General features: G+C 37.9%; 1 long non-coding RNA gene across 1 annotated transcript in view; it reads left to right on the plus strand.

The window, feature by feature from the left end:
- LOC147917332 (uncharacterized) overlaps window positions 1–23,466 on the plus strand; it is a 38,664-nt gene extending 15,198 nt beyond the window's left edge. Inside the window, exons 2-3 of the long non-coding RNA XR_015552092.1 lie at window positions 4,566–4,899; window positions 21,825–23,466. This is a non-coding gene — a long non-coding RNA (uncharacterized LOC147917332). The remainder of the gene's footprint in view (window positions 1–4,565; window positions 4,900–21,824) is intronic.
- The last annotated feature ends 1,196 nt before the right edge of the window (window positions 23,467–24,662 follow it).

Consider the following 24,662-nt stretch of genomic DNA (forward strand, 5'->3'; position numbering starts at 1 on the left):
TTCACCCCTCCCTCCCCTAAAACAGTGCTCTTTATGCTAAGCCACAGATTTGTATTTATTTGGAACATGATAAAGCAATGCAAAATAAAGTACAAATTTGATGAGACATTTCCTTTGGGCTCTGATAGAATTGTAAAAATGGTAGAAACGTTGGAGGGAGACTAAGTAGGCATTCCCAACCAGGACATTAGAATCCTCCTTATATACGAGGACTTTTCTGGTGATATCTGGGCTGGTGAAAGCCAGGCCTATCTCCGATACAGTCCTCTTGGGTTTCTATTCATGCCATTTCTAGATTTCAAGATTAATTTGATGTTTAGAAAACATGACACAACTTAAATAAGCATAGGTGGGAGGGTGGGTTGGAGGAGAAGATCCCCAAAAAATATTCAGAAAAAAAAACTCACTGAGGAAGAAGAAAAGTTATGCTATGGAATGACGTGGAAAAGAACCAAGATTTTTTTTTAAAAAAGAGCCTTACAGACCACTATTAAATAGGTTATAAAATGATGAAAACATTCTTTGAAAAAGTAAATCTACCATAAGTGATCATTTGTGGTCAAATTTCACTTTAACTAAATATTATCATGGTTGTTTTAAAAGACGTTTTGGTGTGCATTATGTGTCTGAGGTAAAGTTTGCCATTTTAACCCATTTTCTCTAGGGATAGCTAACATTTTGCTCTCTTCCTTTCCTGACAGGCTGCGGCTTGCACATCTTGATTAATCTGTCTTTTTTAAACATTTGAAATAGTAAAAACATTCCCTCAGAGAAAATTCAGCTTGTGTTACATGTTGGTACTGGGTAAATTCTGTCCCAATGACCGTGGCAGAAACATGGTATTGCTACTCAGTTGAACTCAGGTTAGGTATTTAGGGCCACTGAACTGATGCCTTTCAGTAGACCCCTCTCCACCTCCTCTTTCCTGCATGAATAATCTCACATGGGTTCTGTACTCACGCATCTCTGTGTTCCAGGGGAGCCTCAGAGAAGAGCAAGAATCTCCTTCTGACCAAGGCCTACCTCTTCCCCAAGGATGCTATCTGTTCAGCCCAGTCCCTGTGTGTTGGAAGGGGCTGTGAGGGTGGAATTTATTTTCTCTTAACATAAGTTGTTGTTTCTACTTCTTTAAGAGTCTAGTCACCCTTTAACAAAACATTTAAAATAGAAATCATACTGAATATTCTCACCTTCTAGTTTTAGCTCTCCCACTACTACACTGTGAACTTCTGAGTCTGAATTTCCTCATCTCTGAAATGAGAACAAAGTTAGCCAGGGTTTGCTGTGAAGGGAGTTGCTAATGAGCCTTACACATCCCGCACAGCACGTGGGCAGTAACTATTATCATGATGATAGAAACATTCTATTTTCATTGGTTAACTTTTTTAACTTTTTCCATGGTCTTAGGTTTTGTTCTATATTTCTCTCAAGTTTTATGAACCGCTTTGACCTTTTTGTATTGGTGATTCGACTTCTTTGTGTCTTTTTTTTTTTTAATCAAACATATTTAAGCTCTTTTTGTGTTTAAATTCTTGTGGTTATTTAATTAAGTTTTAAAATATTTTGTTAATTCCCTTCAAAATTTCTTTTTCCATTTATCATTCTACTTTCATTTTCATTTCCCCTCATTTCCTCTTCTGTTTACTTATACACATATATATGCATGAATGTATTTATTTTATGATCTGGTTTTATAACAGAGGCTCACACAAAAACAAGGCAGCAGGAGTGGTGTGGTTTGCTCTTATCATAATGATTGGCGGCACCCTTTTCTCCAGCTGCCTCTCCAGCTGTGTTCAACAGAGCTCTTAGCACGTGTAAGGAAAGAAGCAAAATCTTGAGAGGCTTAGGACAGCCCTGAGCTAACTCTCCCCGTGATTAAGATCTGCTTAATGCATATGGAACACTTATTTTTAAAACAGCAGCATAGTCACATGATATTCATTAATTACACCAGTATTTTTACTTTCTGGTGCTCTTTTTCTTATGCCATTTCTTGGCAACACCAGTAATTAAACACATATTTGGAGAATCAATGCAAACAATTCATTTATATTTTTCATTTGTTTATTAAAAATTAAATCGTGTCCTATTCATTAATTTACCTATTCAACAAATTAAGGGCTGAGTGCCTTGTTGAAGGGACAGTTCCTGCACCAGTGCAGCTACCGCTTGGTTGTGTAGTTCTGCTCTGACCTAAATGTAGCTACTAGTCACACGTAGTTAAGTGAGCACTTGAAACGTGGCTAGTGTGACTGAGGAACTGAATTTCTAATTTTATTTAATTTTAACTACTTTAAATTTAAATTTTAATATGGAATCAGTGTCAAATAATTTCCCATTAAGCATAATTTTATTGTATGTATAATATCTCATTAACAATTTTTATATTGATTACATATTGAAATGATAACGTTTTAGATACATTAGGTTAAATTAAAATATATTATTAAAATTAATTTTGCCTATTTCTTTTTACCTCTTTTTAAACGTGGCTACTAAAAAATTACATATATGGCTTGCATTATATTTCAATTGGCTAGTCCTGGCATAAGCAACCCTACATCCATCAAATAAAAGGCAAGTAAAAAGTAGTAGGAAAATAAGATGCAAAAAAAGTATGACTGGTTAGTAGAGATTTTAGGAATTTATAAAAGAAAAGTTAATCATGATTCAGAAAGAGTTAAAAAAGAATACCTAAAGACATGTCTTCATTTGAGCCTGAGAATTGGAGAGGGTGTCTGTAGAGCAGGAGAAAAGCAATGATCCAAATCCCAGCTGTGATAAAAAGGCTGAGCTAGCTGAGAGGAATTAGCATTGAGAATTGATATTATAAGATATAAGAGTCAGAGAGAGTTAAAGAATCTTGTCTAAACCTCCACCCTGTGCAAAATCTCTTTGTTCAGTCAACCTTCAACAAATGTTTATTGCATGCCTACAGTGTGTTAGGCATTGTTCTAATCTAGATGCTAAAGACACAGCAGCAGACAAGACAGACAAATCCTTACTCTTGTTACATTCTAGTTGAAAGAGACAGATAACAGACAATTTATAAATAAATGGAGAGGAGAAAGGACAATTTCAGTTTTGATAATACTAGGAAGAAAATAAAAGGGTGATAGACATAGAGAAATGGAGGATAAGGGAAGGCACCTTTGGCTAATGTAGATGGAGTGCTCAAAGATGGCCTCATGGAGGAAATGACATGGGAGTGAAAATTGAAAAATAAATTGTCAACCAAACCAATGTCTGGTCAGCAGATGAGGAGACAAATAGAAAGGCCCAAGGATGGGGGAGCTTGGTGTGTTCCAGAAACAGAAAGATTACTGTGGCTGGTGCACTGGGAGCATGAGGCTGGGCACCTAGGCAGAAGCCAGATCACATCTGACCTTAGAAGCCAACATAATGACTCCAGATGTATTCTACATGCAACGAAAAACTGTGGAAGGGTTTTGATCAGAAGTGTAATATGAACTGATTTTTTGCTGCACTGTGGAGAATACATTGTAGAGGAGAAGAGAACAGTCCTCCAACATCCATGAACTGGAAGTCATGCCTCTCTCCTATGCATTCCTATGCAGTGTTGTCTGCACATCTCGTAGGGTGTTTTTCCTTTCTTATCTTGTATTCTGATTATTCAGTTCAAGTCTTTGCTCCACTATCTGGGAAAAATTCAGTCTGATTCATCTTTGCCTCTTGCATAGTCTCAGCACAGTGCCTTGAGCATAATAAGCCCTCCATGAATATTTACTAAATGATTGAATCATGGAATGGATGATGATTCAGGCTCTGCTTGAATACTTTCAATGACAAAAAGGGCATAGCTTCGTAAAGCAACCCATGCCATTGTTAGAAAGTTCTAGACAGTTAAAAAATGTTTTAAAAATTGATACAAAATGGATATTTCTTTTATTTTCACTTATTCATCTTTATTCTTTCATTTGTTTGTGGAACTGCAGACAAGAAATAAATTTCTTCTTCCAAAAGGAAAGCAATCCTGTAACTATTGCTGACAACGATTATTTTCACAAATTTTTCATCTTTGCCATTCCCAACCTTTTCAATATTTTTACATTTTTTTGTTTACTCACTCTCCTCATCATTTTCCTCAGTCTACCCTTTAGTTTATCATAACCCCATTAAAGTATGATGGGAAAAATTGAGTGTAATATACCATACGGATCTGAAGAGTCACAATATATTGAGGCTACTACTAACTTCGGTGGAGATTCATATGTGAATGCATGCTAAACATTTTTAATAGCTTCATCAAAATATTGGTTTACATTGAAATGTTTAATTAGATTATTAAGATGTTTCAACTGGTTTTAAGTGATGAGTGGGTACTTATGATCCATTGCCCTGGGCTCGTCAGTGGTTCACTGAAGGAACTGAAATTGGTCGAGTAGAGTTAGGAAACATCTCATTGAGCTCTCTGATGGTGTGACTTGAATTAAGGTTAATAAAGGAGAGTGTTAAATTGGTAATGGGCATTATCTTTCTAAATCATAGACATGCATTTAACAGGGATCTTACTTCTCTTAATTTTCTACTTCTCAACTTAGGTTTTGTCAACTACTAAATACTCGATGGCTTGCACAATGTAGGCCAAATCTGGGGAGAAGGAAATTTTGGAGTAAAGGAAAGCTATTTGGGAGATCTCGAGTCAAGATGGCAGCGTAAGCAGACTCTGAACTCACCTCCTCCCGTGGACACAGCCAATTTACAACTACTCGTGGAAAAATTACCCCTGAGACAGAACTGAAAACTGCATAAGAGGAACTCCTGCAACAACGGACAATCCTAACTGAGGTGGAAGAGGCAGAGACTCCCTTCTGGAGAGGAAAAATACCGCCTTCACAAGCCGCCAGCTTCACGGCTGCGGGGAGCAGCGCACAGGTACGCAGCCCTCCCTGGAGGCGCGGGGCCCTGAGCCGGGGAGCGCCCCAGCTGTGGGCATATTGTGGACCCAGCACAATCGAGACCAGCGGCATAAGATCTGACTGTGCCTGCTACTAAAGCATTGGGGAGCACCCCCAGAAAACCCGGTTCACAAAGAAACTAAAACTGGCTCTTAAAGGGCCCGGGTGCAAACTCACCCGTTTCAGAAAGCATCCTAAAATCACCAGAAAGAAAGGTGCACAGTGCTGTGGTGAAAAGAGACTCACCTAATAGGCCCTGAGTGCATCTCGGTGAGGGGTGAGACCTCTCCAGGGACTGGGACATTGGCGGTGGCCATTGTTGTGGCCTGGTGTGGGCGTGCTGACACAGACGCCATCGGAGTTCTCCCTGGGGTCTACTAGCCCAGGGTCTGCCCCACCCGCTAGAGCACCGATTTAATCCAGCTCAGCCAGGGCAGGCAGCCCACCCTAGAGACTGGCCCCACCCAACAACAAGCCCTCAGGCAACTTGTGGGCCTGCATAGATTGGTGACTGGATTCTCTGCAGCCTGGCAACTGAGCCGACTTTAGCAGGGCAGGGTGTGCACAAGGAGCGGGTGGAGAGTGTGGGGCTGTGGCGGAGTGTGTGGGGCTCCCACTGTGGAGAGACTGGGTCCGCTTGGGGAGGTCGGGGTGCACACACGGGGCAGGACTGTGTTGACTGTGTGTGTGGACCTGTGGGCGGCAGGGCTTGTCAGCTGCAGAAGACTTGTGCTTCTCAAAGACCCACATAGGGGGTTTGCCCCACCTTCCAAAGCCTGAAACAATTGGGTGCTCCTGTGCCTGAGGCCAGCCCCACCCAGCTGCAATCCTCAGAGAGCGGACAAGAGACCTAATAGGCTAGAGGCTTACTGCAATTGTAAGGCCCTGAGCCTAACAACCTGCCACGCTGGGGGCCTACTCACTTAAAAGAAATGCTGCAACACAAATGTGGTATTAGAACTTGCAGCCAACTGTGCTGGGGCTCCCCACACCTGATAAAGAGACTGAAGGGCCCACAACAACTACAAGCAGCTGAGCATTACAACAGCTGGCCAGGAGCATAACTCGGCCTCCCTGGGTGCCTACAGGGAGAACAAACAGGCCGCAACAGAAGGACACACATAGCCCACATAGGGGTCGCCCCTGGAACATTGAGAACTGAGGGAAGCACACTGGAAACCTCCTAAGGCATCACTTACATAAGGTCACCTATCCAAGAGCAGGAGACATAGCTGACCTACCTAATACGTAGACACAAGCGCAGGGAAAGAGGCAAAATGAGGAGGCAAAAGAATACATTCCAAGTAAGGGAACAGGACAAAACCCCAGAAAAGGAACTAAGTGAAACAGAAATGAGCAACCTACCCGACAGAGAGTTCAAACTAAGAGTGTTAAGGATGCTCACTGATCTGGGGAGAAGAATAGATGAACTCAGTGAGAATGTCAACAAAGAAATGGAAGATAGAAAAAAGAACCAATCAGAAATGAAGAATACAATACTGGAAATGAAAAATTCACTAGAGGGACTCAAAAGCAGAGTAGAGGATACAGAAGAATGGATCTGTGAGCTGGACGAAAGACTAGAAGAAATTACCCAAGGTGAACAGGTAAAAGAGAAAAGAATCAAAAAGAGTGAGGACAGTCTAAGGGACATCTGGGACAACATCAAGTGCACTAACATCCGTGTTATTGGTGTCCCGGAAGAAGAGCGAGACAAGGGGTCAGAGAATCTATTTCAAGAAACAATAGATGAAAACTTCCCTAACCTAAGGAAGGAAACAGACATCCAGGTACAGGAAGCACAGAGAGCCCCAAACAAGATAAACCCAAAGAGGCCCACACCAAGACACATCATAATGAAAATGTCCACAATTAAAGATAAAGAGAGAATCCTAAAAGCCGCAAGAGAAAGTCAAGTTACATACAAAGGAAACACCATAAGGCTATCGAAACACCATAAGGCTATCAGCTGACTTCTCAGCAGAAACCTTACAGGCTAGAAGAGAATGGCATGATATATTTAAGGTGCTAAAAGGAAAAAACTTACAGCCAAGAATACCCTACCCAGCAAGGTTATCATTCAAAATGGAAGGAGAGATCAAAAATTTCCCAGACAAGCAAAAATTAAAGGAGTTTGTCACCAAGAAACCAGTGCTACAAGAAATGTTAAAGGGACTGATTTAAGGGGAAAACAGAAGACCACAAATAGGAAAAATTATCTATTTCCATGATAAGAATGTAATGGATATAAACGCACAAAAAAGAGGTTAGATATGATATCAAAAACATAAAAGGAGGGAGGAGGGGAGTTAAAGAGTAGAGCTTTCAGACAGAGGCCAAACTAAAGTGACCATCAATTCTGTATAGAAGAAGAAAGGAACAGAGAAGGACTACTAAAACACTGAGAAAAAAAAAAAAAGTTAAAAAATGGCAGTAAGTACATACTTATCAATAGCTACTTTAAATGTCAATGGACTAAATGCTCCAATTAAAAGGCATAGGGTGGCTGACTGGATAAAAAAAAACAAGACCCATATATATGCTGCATACAAGAGATACACTTCAGACCTAAAGACACTCACAAACTGAAAGTGAAGGGATGGAAAAAGATACTCCACGCAAATGGCAATGAAAAGAAAGCTGGGGTAGCAGTACTCATATCTGACAAAATAGACTTTAAAACAAAAACTGTAAAAAGAGACAAAGAAGAGCATTACATAATGATCAAGGGAACAATACAACAAGAGGATATAACACTTGTAAGTATCTACGCACCCAATGTAGGTGCACCTAAATATATAAAGCAATTATTAACAGACATAAAAAGAGAAATAGACAGTAACACAATAATAGTAGGGGACTTTAACACTCCACTTACACCAACGGATAGATCATCCAAACAGAAGATCAATAAGGAAACATTGGCCTTAAACGACACACTAGAACAGATGGACCTAGTAGATATATACAGAGCATTCCATCCAAAAACCAAAGAATACACGTTCTTTTCAAATGCACATGGAACATTCTCCAGGATTGATCACATATTAGGCCACAAAACAAGTCTCCATATATTTAAGAAGATTGAAATAATACCAAGCATCTTTTCTGACCACAACGGTATGAAACTAGAAATCAACTATAGGAAGAAAATCAGAAAAGCCACAAATATGTGGAGATTAAACAAAATGCTACTGAACAACGACTGGGTTAACGAAGAAATCAAAGAAGAAATCAAAAAATACCTGGAGACAAATGAAAATGAAAATACGACATGCCAGAATTTATGGGATACAGCAAAAGCAGTTCTAAGAGTGAAGTTTATAGCGATACAGGCCTATCTCAACAAACAAGAAAAATCTCAAATAAACAATCTAACAATGCACCTGAAGGAACTGGAAAAAGAAGAACAAACAAAGCCCAAAATCAGTAGAAGAAGGGAAATAATAAAAATCAGAGCAGAAATAAATGAAATAGAGACCAAAAAAACAATAGAAAAAATTAATAAAACCAAGAGCTCGTTCTTGGAAAAGATAAACAAAATTGACAAACCTTTAGCTAGACTCACCAAGAAAAAAAGAGAGAAGGCACAAATAAGTAAAATCAGAAATGAAAGAGGAGAGGTTACAACAGACACCTCAGAAATGCAAAAGATTATAAGAGAATACTGTGAAAAGCTATATGCCAACCAATTCGACAATCTGGAAGAAATGGATAAATTTTTAGAATCATACAATCTTCCAAAACTGGATCAAGAAGAAGTTGAGATTTTGCATAGACCAATCACCAGTAAGGAGATCGAAACAGTAATCACAAACCTCCCCAAAAATAAAAGTGCAGGACCAGACGGCTTCCCTGGTGAATTCTACAAAACATTCATAGAAGACTTAATACCTATCCTTCTCAAACTCTTCCAAAAAATTGAGGAGGGGGGGAAGCTCCCTAAGTCATTCTACGAAGCTGACATTACCATGATACCAAAACCAGACAAGGACAACACAAAAAAAGAAAATTACAGGCCAATATCACTGATGAACATCGATGCAAACATCCTCAACAAAATACTAGCAAATCGCATACAGCAATACGTTAAAAAGATTATACACCATGATCAAGTGGAATTTATTCCAGGTATGCAGGGATGGTTTAACATTCGCAAATCAATCAACATACTACACCACATTAATAAAATGAAGAATAAAAATCACATGATCATCTCAATAGATGCAGAGAAAGCATTTGACAAGATACAGCATCCATTTATTATAAAAACTCTGAATAAAATGGGTATAGAAGGAAAGTACCTCAACATAATAAAGACCATATATGAGAAACCCACAGCTAATATCATCCTCAATGGTGAAAAACTGAAAGCTATCCCTCTAAGAACAGGAACCAGACAAGGATGCCCACCGTCACCACTCCTATTTAACATAGTACTGGAAGTCCTAGCCAGAGCAATCAGGCAAGAGAAAGAAATAAAAGGGATCCAAATTGGAAAGGAAGAAGTGAAACTGTCACTATTTGCAGATGACATGATTTTATATATAGAAAACCCTAAAAAATCCACCAGAAAACTTTTAGAAGTAATAAACGAATATGGTACAGTTGCAGGATACAAAATCAACATACAAAAATCAGTTGCATTTCTGTACACTAACAACGAAGTAGCAGAAAGAGGAATTAAGAATACCATCCCATTTACAATTGCAACAAAAAGAATAAAATACCTAGGAATAAACTTAAACAAAGAGGTGAGAGATCTGTACACCGAAAACTATAAAACATTGCTGAAAGAAATTGAAGAAGACACAAAGAAATGGAAAGATAGTCCGTGCTCTTGGATTGGAAGAATTAACACAGTTAAGATGTCCATACTTCCTAAAGCCATCTATAGATTCAATGCAATCCCTATCAAAGTTCCAACAACATTTTTCACAGAAATAGAACAGAGAATCCTAAAATTTACATGGAACAACAAAAGGCCGCGAATAGCTAAAGGAATCCTGAGAAAAAAGAACAAAGCTGGAGGTATCACACTCCCTGATTTCAAAATATACTACAAAGCCATAGTAACCAAAACAGCATGGTACTGGCACAAAAACAGACACACAGATCAATGGAAGAGAATCGAAACCCAGAAATAAACCCACACATCTATGGACAGCTAATCTTTGACAAAGGAGCCAAGAACATACAATGGGGCAAAGAAAGTCTCTTCAAAAAATGGTGTTGGGAAAACTGGATAGCCACATGCAAAAAACTGAAAGTAGACCCTTACCTTACACCATACACAAAAATTAACTGCAAATGGATTAAAGACTTGAATGTAAGACCTGAAACTATGAAACTTCTAGAAGAAAACATAGGCAGTACGCTCTTCGACATCGGTCTTAGCAACATCTTTTCAAACACCATGTCTGACCGGGCAAGAGAAATGATAGAAAAAATAAACAAATGGGACTACATCAAACTAAAAAGCTTCTGCACAGCAAAGAAAACCATCAACAAACGAAAAGACAACCTAACAATTGGGAGAAGATATTTGCAAACCATACATCTGATAAGGGCTTAATCTCCAAAATATATAAAGAACTCATGCATCTCACCAACAAAAAAACTACCAACTCAATTAAAAAATGGGCAAAAGACCTGAACAGACATTTCTCCAAAGAAGATATACAGATGGCCAACAGACACATGAAAAGATGTTCATAATCACTAACTATCAGGGAAATGCAAATCAAACCTACAATGAGATATCAGCTCACGCCCGTCAGAATGGCTATAATTAACAAGACAGGAAACAACATGTGTTGGAGAGGATGTGGAGAGAAGGGAACTCTCATACACTGCTGGTGGGAGTGCAAACTGGTGCAGCCACTATGGAAAACAGTATGGAGATTCCTCAAAAAATCAAGGCTAGAACTACCATATGATCCAGCTATTCCACTGTTGGGTATTTATCCAAAGAACTTGAAAACACCAATTTGTAAAGGTACACGCACCCCTGTGTTCATTGCAGCGTTATTCACAATAGCCAAGACTTGGAAGCAACCTAAGTGCCCATCAAGGGACGAATGGATAAAGAAGCTGTGGTATATATACACAATGGAATACTACTCAGCCATAAGAAACGATGAAATCCAGCCATTTGTGACAACACGGATGGACATTGAGGGTATTATGCAAAGTGAAATAAGTCAGAGGGAGAAGGTCAAATACCGCATGATTTCCTTCATTAAGTAGTAGATAATAACAACAATAAACAAACACACAGGGACAGAGATTGGATTGGTGGTTACCAGAGGGGAAGGGGGGAGGGAGGAGGGTGAAAGGGATAATTTGGTACATGTGTGTGGTGATGGGTTGTAATTAGTATATGGGTGGTGAACATGATGTAATCTATGCAGAAATAGAAGTATAATGATGTACGCCTGAAATTTTTATAATGTTATAAACCAATGTTACTGCAATAAACAAAAAATTAAAAAAAAAAAAAGAACAGGGCAGAGACCCTTTAAACAAACAAAAAAAGCTATTTGGAACAGAAAGTCCTTCTGCAAAGCACATCTCATAGATGGGTATTAATTGCACTTGCCTTCAGAGTTGGCATACGTTATAGAATTGTAGAGTTGGAGGTAATCATAAAGACCACCTCCCCATCTATATAGGAATCTCATTTTTGGAAATGTAGGAAATGAACCATGAGCATTAGATCTACTTCCCTCTATTGATTCAACAATACCCAAAAGGGTGAAGAGAAAAATGAGTGAAATCTGTGTATTATTTTCCCTGGAATAGAATTCTAGGTTGGAAGTTCTGTTGGTTTTTTCTTTTGGCACTTGAAAGTTGTCACTACACTATCTCCTGTTTCTGTTTCATAATTCCATTAAAATTTTAAAATTAACTTTTACTTGAAATTAGCAACATGTTCTTAAACATATGTTCTTAAACAGGGTTGCTTAAGCTGAATAATAATGTCCATGTCTATTTGGTGAGCCAAACAGTGACCTGAATCACTAATATAGTTGTAATCATGTTTTCGCCCTTTGTCTAGTAAAAATGACTATTTTACTTGCTACCCTCTATCCTGTGTTAAACAAATATATGTTTATTAGTTAATTAATTCAGATGCCTTTTATGTGCCCTGCTGTGTTGGATGCTGGAGATATAATAAGGAATAAGATAGACACAGGCCTAATCCTTATAAAAGTCACAATCCAGTCTGACAGAGACACAAGCAATTTATAATACACATTGAGAAATGGGAACTTTTGTTTATCAAGCAGATGTTATACCTGAACCCTCAACTCTGGGTCCTCTCTCGTGGGTGAGAACTGTTGTGCTCTCTGTTAGATATAATATTGGTGAGTTCACAATCAAAACTATAAAGGCTTTTACTATGAACAGTGTAGTAGGATTTCTGGAAAGATTCCTAGTAAATAGTGGATGTGAGCCATTGACAATTAAGTAGCCTTTAAGTAGTTAATTGTTCTTTTTAAAAACTGTGTTTTTATTTTATCAAATTTTTATATAGGCATAGTTTAAAGATACATAGTTGTATATAGCTTATTATGAATAAAATTCCCCCACCTGCTTTTTCCTCTTCTACCCCACAATTCCTGCTGCCTTTGGGCAACACTTTTAAATTTAAAATTTTAGCTGTTTATTTTTTTATTTAGTTTTTATTATTTTTTGATTACATTTGCTTATCTTTGTTTATAGGGTTAAAAATTGCAGATACATTTGAGGCTCCAGTTTATCCCTCCCCAAATCCATTTTCCTCCCTCTGTCCCCAGAGTTCACCACCACTGTGTATTTTATGCTTATCATTCTCTTGCAAATTTTTGTGATTTTGCTCTATATCTATACATCCCCTAAAGAACGTATACTATGGTTTTACAAGAGTGTAATATCATTTGTTATAACATTGCAATACTGTAATATTGCATATTCTAGAATTTTTTTCCAGCTTTATAGCGATAAAATTGACAAAGAACATGGTGTAAGTGTAAGGTGAAAAATGTGTTGATTTGACACACTTGTATACTGCAAAATAATTACCACCATGGTGTTAGCTAACACCTCTATCATGTCACATAATTACCATTTTCTTTTTGCGGTAAGAACATTTAAGATCTACTCACTTAGCAACTTTCAAGTATGTAATATAGTATTATTAGCTGTAATCACTATGCTCTACGATAGATCTCCAGAACTTGTTCCTCTTATACCTGGAAGTTTGTACCCTTTGACCAACATCTCCCCATTTCCTCCACCCCCAGCCCCTGGTAATCACCACTCTACTCTCTGTTTCTATGGGTTAGGCTTTTTTAGATTCCACATATAAGTGATATCATACAGTATTTGTTTTTCTCTGTCTGATTTATTTCACTTAGCATAACGCCCTCATATTTCATCTAAGTTGTCACAAATGGTAGGATTTCCTTCTTTCTCATGACTGAATGATATTCCACAGTATATATGTACCACAACTTCTTTATTCATTCATTCGTTGACGAACACAGGTTGTTTCCATATCTTGGCTATTGTGAAAAGTGCTGCAAAGAACATGAGAATACAGATAACTCTTTGAGATTTCTGTTTTTATTTCCTGTGGATATATACCCAAGATTCATGGATCATATAGCAGTTCTATTTCTAATTTTTTTTTGTGTGTGAGGAAGATCAGCCCTGAGCTTACATCCAATGCCAATCCTCCTCTTTTTTTCTGAGGAAGATTGGCCCTGGGCTAACATCCATGCCCATCTTCCTCTACTTTATATGGGACGCCGCCACAGGATGGCTTGACAAGCAGTGCATCAGTGTGCACCCAGGATCTGAACCTGCGAACCCTGGGCCACCACAGCAGAGTGCATGCACTTAACCGCTGCTCCACTGGGCGAGCCCCCTATTTCTAATTTTTTCAGGAACCTCCATATTGTTTTCCATAGTGGCTGCACCAATTTACATTTCCACCAATAGTGCACAAGAGTTCCTTTTTCTCCACATCCTTGTCAACACTTGTTATCTCTTGACTTTTTGGCGACAGCCATTCCAACAGGCATGAGGTGATATCTCCCTGAGGTTTTGATTTGCATTTCCCTGATGATTAGTGATGCTGAACACCTTTTCATGTATGTGTTGGCTATGTGTATGTCTTCTTTGGAAAAATGTCTGTTCAGTTCTCTGCCCATTTTTTTTTTTTTTTTTTTTTTGGTGAGGAAGATTCGCTCTGAGCTAACATCTGTGGCCAATCTCCCTCTTTTATTTTTTTGCTTGAGGAAGACCAGCCCTGAGCTAACATCTGTGCCAATCTTCCTCTATTTTGTATGTGGGGTGCTGCCACAGCATGGCTTGACAAGTGGTGTAGGTCGGTGCCTGGGATCCAAACCTGTGAACCTGGGCTGCTGAAGTGTAGCACACTGGACTTAACCACTACTCCATGGGGCCAGCTGGCCTCAGCCCATTTTTTAATCAAATTCTTTTGTTTTTGCTATTGAGTTACATGACTTCTTTATATATTTTGGATATTAATCCCTTATCAGATATATGATTTACAAATATTTTCTCCCATTTGGTAAGTTGCCTTTTCATTGATGGCTGCTTTTGCTGTGCAGAAGTTTTTTAGTTTGATACAGTCCCACTTATTTATTTTTTCTTTTATTGCCTTTGCTTTTAGTGTCATTAATTGTGGGGAAATAAGAAAAAGCCTGAATTTCAAATGCTTCCTTCATTACATTACATTTGTCCTTGTGGAAGAGAACTTGATATTTTTTTCCAATTACTTGGATAAACCTGAATAAATGAGAGTTTTTCCAGTACAACATCATACATATTTGGTTACTGATATTGCAATACCTATCACTGCACAAAATGGTTATCACAATTTATGCTTGATTATGCTGTCAGACATGTTCCATTAAGATTCTGAAAAGGAAGAAGCCTGGAAACAATTTCAGAATAAACTATATATTATGAATGTCATTAATAATGGTGAGAATGCAAAACTAATTGGGTTGTGAAGACACGGTTCTTTCCTTTCATGGTCAACATGTAAAACTTTGTGGCGCTTCACCAGATGATCATTAAGCCCATCATTGAACACATTAAAGATAAGAAAGTTCTTCCTGCCTTCACGTAAGCACCTGCAAGGGCACGGCAAAGGCTTTGTGTTGTTTATCCACGGGAGACCCTCTCTTCACAGAACAGCTGCCTGACACGCAACCCAAAATGTGGCTCCCTTGTGTTTTGAAAAAGGTGGTGTCTCCACTGAAAGGACAGGCACATAATAATGGGAGTTTTGGCTTCGAGTTGTTCTGGCTGAATGACAGATCTTCGCTGGTGAAAAATGGATCTACACAACCTGCTCTGTATCACAAACCAAGAAAACTGTGTGTAAGATGCGTAGGTTGACATTCTGCCTAGTTCTTATTTCAGCTTCAATGGAAAACATGACACTCAAGGCAGTTCTGTTTTTATTGACCAAATTGAGATTTTCCATCCTGCTTTCCTCTCTCTCCTCCCTTTTTCCTTCCAAGGATAAATTTGTTTCCTTTGTCAGAGATTTATATTACTACACTGTCTACAGTACTGCTTTACAGAGATATTTCTACATATGCGAAGTTTTATTTTGACTATCTTAAAGTGATAAATTGGCTCTCATGAAATTGAGGGGATTTAATTTAATGTCCAGAGAGACGTAGTCAAGTTGAGACAATTTCAAGGATAGGAGTTTCAAAATCTACCTTTTAATCTGGTGCCTTGAGCTCTTTTTTGAAGAAGCATTAAAAAAGTGTAAAGCTTTATTTATCATACTAATTTTATTCATAATTTCTGAGTTCTACTTTAAAAATATGGAGAGTATGTCCTCTTTTAAAAGACATTTGTGGAAATTTTTTTTTTTTTTAGAGCAGACTTCTAGACTTTTTCTCAAACTTCTAATAACAGGGAGAATTCATAAACTCTATATATACCAATCTCTAAAGCTTAAATTACTTGTATTCTGACTCTAGAGTCATCAGATAAAACATAGAACACCCAAATTTGAATTTTAGATAAATAATGAATAATTTTTAGTATAAGTATGTCCTAAATATTATATTTTTATTTTTGAAATCTAGCAACTCTACTCTCTGACAAAAGATAGTTTGGGTGTCAGTCGCTCAAATATCATTACCTACAAGGTAAAAATGAGAAGGTTTCATGCATGTGTGATATGATCTACTTAGTTGGCTATTGAGACACACAAAAAACTACAGTTATTTATGTGTCTCAAGAGAAACTTTAAAAGTTTGGTCGGGTCTTTCGTTTTGTTTGTTTTGCACTTTACTGTTTCAAATCTATATTTTCTTCAGCACCCCACACTAGTAGTTTACGGGGTCATCATAAAGAGAAAATAAGTGAGGCTCTTTATAGGCAATTTGGTGCAAGATCCAATTCTTCAATCTAGATAATCTACTACACAGATTTTGGAAACAGTGAATCTGGATTTTAATCCTAGCTCTTACATACTGTAACTGTATAGCTTTAGAGGAGTTGCTTAACCTCTCTATGCCTCTGTTCCCACCTGTTAAATCGAGGTAATAATGGTACCCATCTCATAGGTTTCTTGTGAGGATTTAATACATTAATGTATACAAAGTTCGTTGACCAGAGTGTGACACATAGTCAATGTTATATGAGTTTGGTGTTATTTTTTTGTTTGCTTTCTATGTGTAGTTAATGTGTTAAGGTTTTTACAAGTAATACCACATTTAATCTTCATGATCATCATCTGAAGTTAATTTTATTAACATATTTAATAATGTTATGTGATATGCCTAGTTAATAGAGCCAGGATTCAAGGCCAGGCTTCAAGCCCAGTGCTTTTTATGAACATGTTATGTCCCAGGATGTGAGTGGTTTTTTTGAGGGACGTATTCTACTAGTAGCCTAACTAGATCTAATAACGAAGCCCATTTAATAGGGAATAGCGTTCACTAGTTCTGCTGCCTTTTTCTTCTTTTTGTCAAGGCTAGGTTCATGAAATCCCAGAACCCCATAACCTACCTTTTACTGGGCTCGTTGCTTTTGCTTGCTGCACTCATCAAGTAATCACATTTGCAGTTGTGTTACTTTGAAAAGCACCGAGACTTCTCTTGATTATGAATGACCCTTAACAGTTCTTCACATTTGACTGGGTCTTGTTTTGGCTATGTGCCAATTTGCTTTCCATCCATGGATACACATTCACAGGCATGAATGCACAAGTGGGCATACACGTGTATGTCAAACTTGTTCAATTTAGTGAGAAACTAATTACAAATTATCTGATAATACCCTGGATTTCAAGAAAACAGCAAAAAAGAATAGTTCATACACATGATGATGGATGTGATGTGATGACAAATACAGAGAAAACATCTGAGGAAATTCAATGAACAGAAATAGCTAATTAGGGGGAGTTGCATGTCAGATGAATGAAATAAAAGAATTTATTAAAACTGTGCAACCACATTGAAGCACACTGAAGCCTAGTTTTAGAGGGATATTTTGGTCAAAGAAACACAGTACAACAACAAGGCGGATTTGAACATAAAAGAATTAAAAAAAAAATTTGTTTCTCAAAGTGCTGTGAAGAAGACATGTACCCCCTAGTGATATTTCTCGAAGAATCATTTTTTCTTATGCCCACTTAACTTTTTACAGATGTTTGCATTTCTTCTCTCCCCCTCAAATCAACAGGACTCTGTCCTCCTGGCTCTGGATGAAAACTCCCCTCCCAGCCTTCTCCCTGGCCCTTTAAGTCTCCTTCTCCTCCCCCTTCTCTGTAGCCTGTATTTTTTTTTGTCTCTTTATACCCATCATCTAGATTATGCATCACTATCAATCATCTCCATCATCTCCAGCCCTCAGAGGACAGAAGGGGGTGAGAAACTATACAGGCAAAATGAGGACATTTTTGGAGAAGGGGAGGGAAGAAAGGCCAGGAACATTCAAATACTAATTCTTTCTTTTCTTTTTTTGTGCTGCATATAAGGCAAAATTATTTCAAGTATCATTGCAGAAATGAAGTAAATACAGTTTATATTTACCCACTCAAATAATTGATGTATTTATTGAATCTACCAAAGTATAAGCTATTTATGACATTGATTCTTTTTCTTAGCCTCTCTCTCTGTCTCTACCTCTGTCTGTCTCTCTCCCCTTTCCTCCCATTCCCCTCCCCCCGTACGCGCACGCACACACACACACACACACACACACACACATACACACACACACACACTGTTCTCTGGTTTACATTCAAAGCTAACCAATGCACCCAATTCATTTTGCAGTGTTGATCACAGGCAAATGATCTCCCAACCAGTTCTAATTTCTCATTCATAGGCATGTTGTTTTCTGAAGAATAGTGTCAAATTACCAAATGAAACTGAGAGATATGGCAAGAGGGGCAAATATGGGATTTATAATGATGTATTTTTTTTTATGATTGAATATTTAGTGATGCCTTGAGTAAAAGATGTGCAATGTAACCAAGAATTTGGTTTCTGTACTCTTGTGCTAAACAGAAGCTTGATACTAGTAAAGTAAATTAAGAATTTAATGTTTGTAATGTGGGAAACAAGAAAAGCAAGTGGAGAAATTTTGATGGACAGAGAGCATTATAAAATATTAATATTAACAATAATAGCTACCATTTATGGAGTACTGATTTTCTGCTAGAAACTGTGAAAAGCTTTAGGCATATACATTATCTAATTTAACACTTGGATCAGTACTGATAAAGGTTCCCCATTTATAGAGGGAGGATGGGAGGTTTACACGGATTAAGTAACTGTCTATTGTCTATCACATGGCTTGTAAATTGCAGAGCTGGGCTTCAAATCCATCTCTACCTAATCGAGTGCTGTGCTTTAAATTTTGTGATAAATATGCGTGTGTGTGTAATACATGTATAGCTGTTTACATATATACAGATGTACATAATAATTGCCTCCATAGGCAGTTTGTGATTTCAGATAGGGAGAAGATGTTTAGGAGATGGGGACAGCTTTCTTCAAGGGTTTATAGTACGAGATAGAAGGTCATAGTGCAATTAGTCACATAACTGTGTGTTTGGGGACTGGAGGATTAAAGAGTAAAGGTGAGTCAGCCTCACAGGGGACAGTGTCAGGTGTAGTAGTTCATCACTACCTTCCCTGTCCTTTCCCTGGTACCTTCTCTCAGTTTCATCTGCTTATTTCCTGTGAGTGTGTTATTTTCCTTTTCATTGATTCATGCTTGAATTGAATTTTCTTACTTCAGGATTATTTAATTTCCTTTCTCTTTTTGCCCCTCTTGACATCTGCCTTCAGTGTTGAGTGTCCTCATTAACTACTGTGACTAGCTATCAATGGGCTGTGATAAAATAGAAGGATATGTGCAAGAAAGTGAATGTTGTTTCACAAGTGGTCCCATAGAAGGGTTTGAGCAGAGCATCACAAAATTCCCAGGCACTGAGGACTGGTGCCTGTGGGTTATGGGCCGCCTAAGTGACTTTCATTCCTAAAAGAGCAGAATAGGGAATCAGGCCAGTCATGCTTTAACACAAACCTTGTATAACACCATTTGGTACCATGAATACTGTCTGCCTTTAGTTAGTCTCGGACGCCTCTTATATGAACATCAAATAGCTAAATGTGTCCCTAAACTTCTGATGTGAGGATGGGACTATAATTCTATATTCCACATTTTCTTCAGTTGGCGGTAAGTCCAGGGGCCAGAGCACTGTGTGGAACATCAGGCACATTATTTTAGGTTTCCAGCTTGGCGCACTAGTAAATGATGTTGTTGTGGAATCCCTCGAGGCTCTGGCTTTCCACTGATAATAGGAAAGCATCAGCATCAGGGTGTCTCACATTTTCTGAGTACCCAGAAGTCATATACAGGATGCAGTGGGTTTTACAGTATTTAGACATGGTCACTACTCTTCCAAATGTGCTGTTTAGCGGGGAGACAGGCAGACCACTAGAGAATTGGGACACTGTAAATAGGTATGCCAGAAGTTCCCATTAGTTGGAATCCTATGAAGGGTTTGAGGGCGGGGATAATTATATCATTGTCACAAAGTCTAGCCAAAGTCTAGTCTTATTTTATCTTGCAGGAGAAGGCTCTCCTGGAGTCTGGAAAGTGTATTAATGGTTACACAGAACATGCTCATTATTTTCAATAATGCTCCGAAATATTGTGTTGTAAACATAATGGAACATCCAACATAACAAGTACTGTTTCCTCACTTTCTCATTTCATGGCTAAAGGCATTAGTAGAGGAAAATAAAGACTACACATCAATTCTACAATTCTGAGTCTTCCTTATTTTATTGCTAGCATGCAGGCCAGCTTACAAAATGACACAGTGAATCCCACGGGAGAAATGGGAGCGCAGGAATAAGGGCTGTGGAACCTCAGTGGGCATCAGCATCACCTGGAGGCTTCACTACACAGCTCTCTGGGCCTCGCCCCTGGGGTTTCTGATTCGCTGGGCCTAGAGTTAGGGCCCATAATTTGCATTTCTAACAAGTCCCTGGGTGATGCAGATGCTGCCTCACTGGGGACTACACTTTGAGAATCACCATCTTAAAATCCAGGAAGGAACAAATTGGAAACAATGCTTTGAAACAGGAGTGTTCTCCTTTCTTCTTTCTGAAAAGCAGTGAATAAAGAAGAAGGACAAAATGTTCAATTTATGAAAAGAATTTATCATTCTTTTAAGGCAATATTAACAGTGCCGAGAAGACTTAGAAGTTTTGGTGGGAAGTCATAGGCTAGAAGTATGTCATTTGAAGATACCATCAACTGCTTGTGTTTACTTATTCTGAAGAAAGTGTTTTATTTTTTTCTTCTCTTCAACTCATTTATAGTATACTGATGTATTTTAAGGAAGATTATAGACATTGTGACATTCTGCCTCCTAAACACTTTAGTATGTATCTGTAAAAAATGAGAACGTTTGCCTCTATAACCAAAATAGTATTCTTATACCTAAGAAAATTAACAATAACTACTTATCATCATCTAATACTTATTCCGTATTCAAATTTCTTAAAGTTGTCCTTAAAATGTCATTTTCAGCTGGGTTGTCCATACCAGGATCTAATCCAGATAACATATTGCATTTGGGAGTTGTATCATCTAAACATCTTTTAGTTTAGAATAGTTCTTTGCTTCATGATACTGACTTGCCAAAAAGAGAGGGTCATTTATCCTTGTAGAATATCTCATTTTTCTGGATTTGTCTCACATCCTCATAGAAAGGCATGATTAGATAGATCACGGTAAATATTTTGGTGGGAGTACATACTAGCTCATGTCATGTACTCCATATTGCATTACGTCAGGGGACACATAATATCTGGATTTCCCACCATTTGCATTGACCTCATATGCTAATGGCTTCCTGATCATCTGTAATATCACATTTTCTCCTTGCTACCAGAAGGTAATCTGTGTGCTGTTATTTTGGTACTGCCCGAATATCTGATCCTTCCATACATTTTCACCTTATGGTTTCAATACCACTTGATAATTCTTGCTTAAATCAATAATTTCATTAAAGTTTACCAAGTAATAATTTATTAATTTCTTTCACTTCTTTTATGTATGTTAGGTGGCACTTCTTTTAAAATTAGAGCTTTTGCTTACTACTGAGGTTATTTAATCACCTTAAGAGGTATTTTCTTTTGGAAAGCTCAATCTTTCCCATAATTTACCAATTTTCAAAGTAAGTAATTGGTTTAATTAAATGTTTCAAATGTTAACAAGTCAAATATTCTAGCTTTCTCTGTAAAAGTATCATTAAGGACACATTGATTTTCACAGATTAAATGTGGTTCAGTTGCTTACCATTATTCTGAAAATTTATTCACATGACAGGAGTAAGCTGTCAAGAAACAATGAGCTGAAGACCAAAAGGACAACTCATTATGACAGGAAACAGGTGACCGTGCTGCCAAGAAAACTCAAGGCCTCAGATTCTTGTTAGCCATTTCTGGGTAAAGCATTCAAGGAAGACACACCTAACCAGCGAAGAATGGACAAGAGAGAAGACACAGACCATTTGCTTTGAGACATGTTCATTCCAACATAAAGCCAATCCAGATTGGGAAAAAGTGGCCACTAATTTTATTAATAGAAATAGTGGAAAAAAAAAAGTTAGGGTAATAAGGAAGCTTCAAGGGGGATGTAATCTTTGCAATGTGTTTGGTTTGAGCTATTTTGGGAATGATGATGGGGGAAGAAATGCTATTCTTTATTGTATTTATAACCATGCTGAGCTTGCAAAGGGAAAACAGACTAAAGTCATTAGTTGAATGTAGCAAGGCAGTTAAATGTAAACATAAGGGGAATGATTTATACGGAAGTCTTCAGCATTTTTTCTCTCTCTTGGAGTTTATTTGAAAAACAAAAACAAAAACAAAAACACCCCAAAAACCCAGCACTGCAGAATTAGAAACCATTTCCTGTTACCTTGGGTTGAAGTAAAAGTAAGTGCCAAATTATTTTGGTAAGGTTGCTGGTGATAGTCACAGTCAAAGGTTTAAACTATGTAGGTCCAAGTAGTCGAACATCTAGCAGATGTTTTAGACTCATCTCTCTTGGATGTTGTCACCCTTTCCTTTTGTACAAGTATCAGCCAAAGGGACTTGAACTGTCTTTGATTTCTGTGCTCTGATTGAAGAAATTTACCACGGTGGTTTTGTTGATGTAAAAGATAGAGTCCTCCCTCTTCCCTTCCCCCTTTGCTAGAGAGCCAGGTGCTATTCTCTGGAAAGCCACATACAGCTCTGGACTGGGTGAGCTTTCAATAGCAAATGCCATGAGCTTGGATCATATGCACCTTTCCTAGGACCTTTGCCCCTGGACTTTTCCTGCTGGATTGACCTTAAACCCAAGCCATGCTGACGTCTTCCGTCTCTGCTAATATTCTCATGAACATTCTCTAGTTCTGGAATGAGTTACTAGTTTTCCAGAAACACGTAAAAAGTAACATCCTGAGAATTTTCCAAGTTGAACTTTCTGGACACCCAAGGTAGTCCCTGTGTGTAAAATTGTCAGTGTGTCAAAGTTAAGAGAAAATGGTATCCTGCAGAAGAATAGCAAAGATAACATTATTTCTTATTTCAGAAACATTTACTGAATATTTACTATGCATCATGAAGGAATAGCTCTCTTAAACAATCAAATATGGTATCTGTTCTCTACTAATTGTCTTATTCACAGAGTATGACTCTTCAAAGCAATTAAGTATATAAGTAAAGATGGAAGAATGTTTTTGTCCTTGTAGGTAGGGTCTTCAGTTTAACCTTCATCACATTCAAACAATAAGACACAAAGGATCCAAAATACTTCTAAGTTTCAGTTTTGCTAGTATATAGGCCTTTTGAATGTTCGTTTCATTCATACCTTAATGTTGGTTTATTTATAACAAAGAGTTTACGATGTTGAGTAATTTCATCATAATAATCCAGGGATTCGTGTAGCTCCTTGCTAAGTTCCATGTGTATAATATCTTTCATCCAAGGTTCAAATTTGCCTTCGAAATAATTTATCTTTGGTTTAAAGACAAAAGAAAAAGAAAATGGAAGATACTTTGCACCTTTGTGGATCCTTTGGTTATAATAAACACTGCAATTAAATTGGTAATTCCAAGAACTCTGCATTTGTTTTAAGAACAACTTTTCTCAGATCTATAAAAATATAAAAATAAAAATGCCATCCCTCATAAGGCTTCTAAAATCAATTAGTTGTATCTTACAGCTGATGAAGTCTTTCCTGGGTGGTTTTGATGTGTGAGTTATGTTGACTTCAAAAGGAATCGTCTGTAGTGTGGGATAGAATATAATTTTAAGAATCTTAATTCTGTTTCAGTTCAGAACCAGAGGCAATTGTACGTAATATTCTCTGCAATGACAAAAGTCTTTGGATTTAGATAGCCATGACTGTTAAAAATGGGAAAATTTAATTGAGAGTTGGAGTTGTATAGGGTTTCTTGGGCAAAGGTTTTGATCTCCCTGAATTCGTTTTCTTTCATTAAAGAAAGGAAAAGTTTCAGTATTTTCTAAACCTTGGATTAAAAAACAGTATATCATAAATGAAAGTATCATTTTAGCTAATTATATTATATTTGTACAGATAATTTAAGATCATTTGCAAGATACTAGATATGGGGAGGAATTAGTCATAAAATCTTCCAGACACTTCCAGGGATTGCATAGGCCCTAAGTGTCTCATAGGAAGGTCTGCTCACCCTACTGCAGAGACAAGAAGATGCAACAATGTCTGCTACAAAAGACAGCCTCGCTGTCCTGGATGCCTTGCTTATGACTCTCCCAAAGACTCACTCTGGCTCCTGACTTTCCTCAGTCCCTGGGGCTAGGGCATAATGGGATATTTATTTTCTCATTCTCCAAGCTTTAAGACTAAAGCTTGGAGATGCTCAGTGTCACGTATGTCTAATCAGGTAGTGCTGTGCCCTATATCTGCTAGGGCATAGCTCAGAGCATCCAGCTGGAGAAGACACTACGGTCTCGGGACCTGAGCCCAGCCCAAGGTAGAACAAGCCTGAGAATCACAGAATTCCAGGCTTGGGAAGGTCTTTTAACTTTAGGAATTTACCACCTCCCCCGCCCCCACATTACTTTCTCTGTGCGGTTGTGCAGTCCTCTTGACTTCACATAGTTCTGTTACATTTTTGAAGCCACTGTGAAAAAA

The sequence above is a fragment of the Ceratotherium simum genome, chromosome 4, assembly GCF_057802395.1.
Source record: "Ceratotherium simum simum isolate JZ-2026a chromosome 4, ASM5780239v1, whole genome shotgun sequence".
Classification (NCBI taxonomy): domain Eukaryota; kingdom Metazoa; phylum Chordata; class Mammalia; order Perissodactyla; family Rhinocerotidae; genus Ceratotherium; species Ceratotherium simum.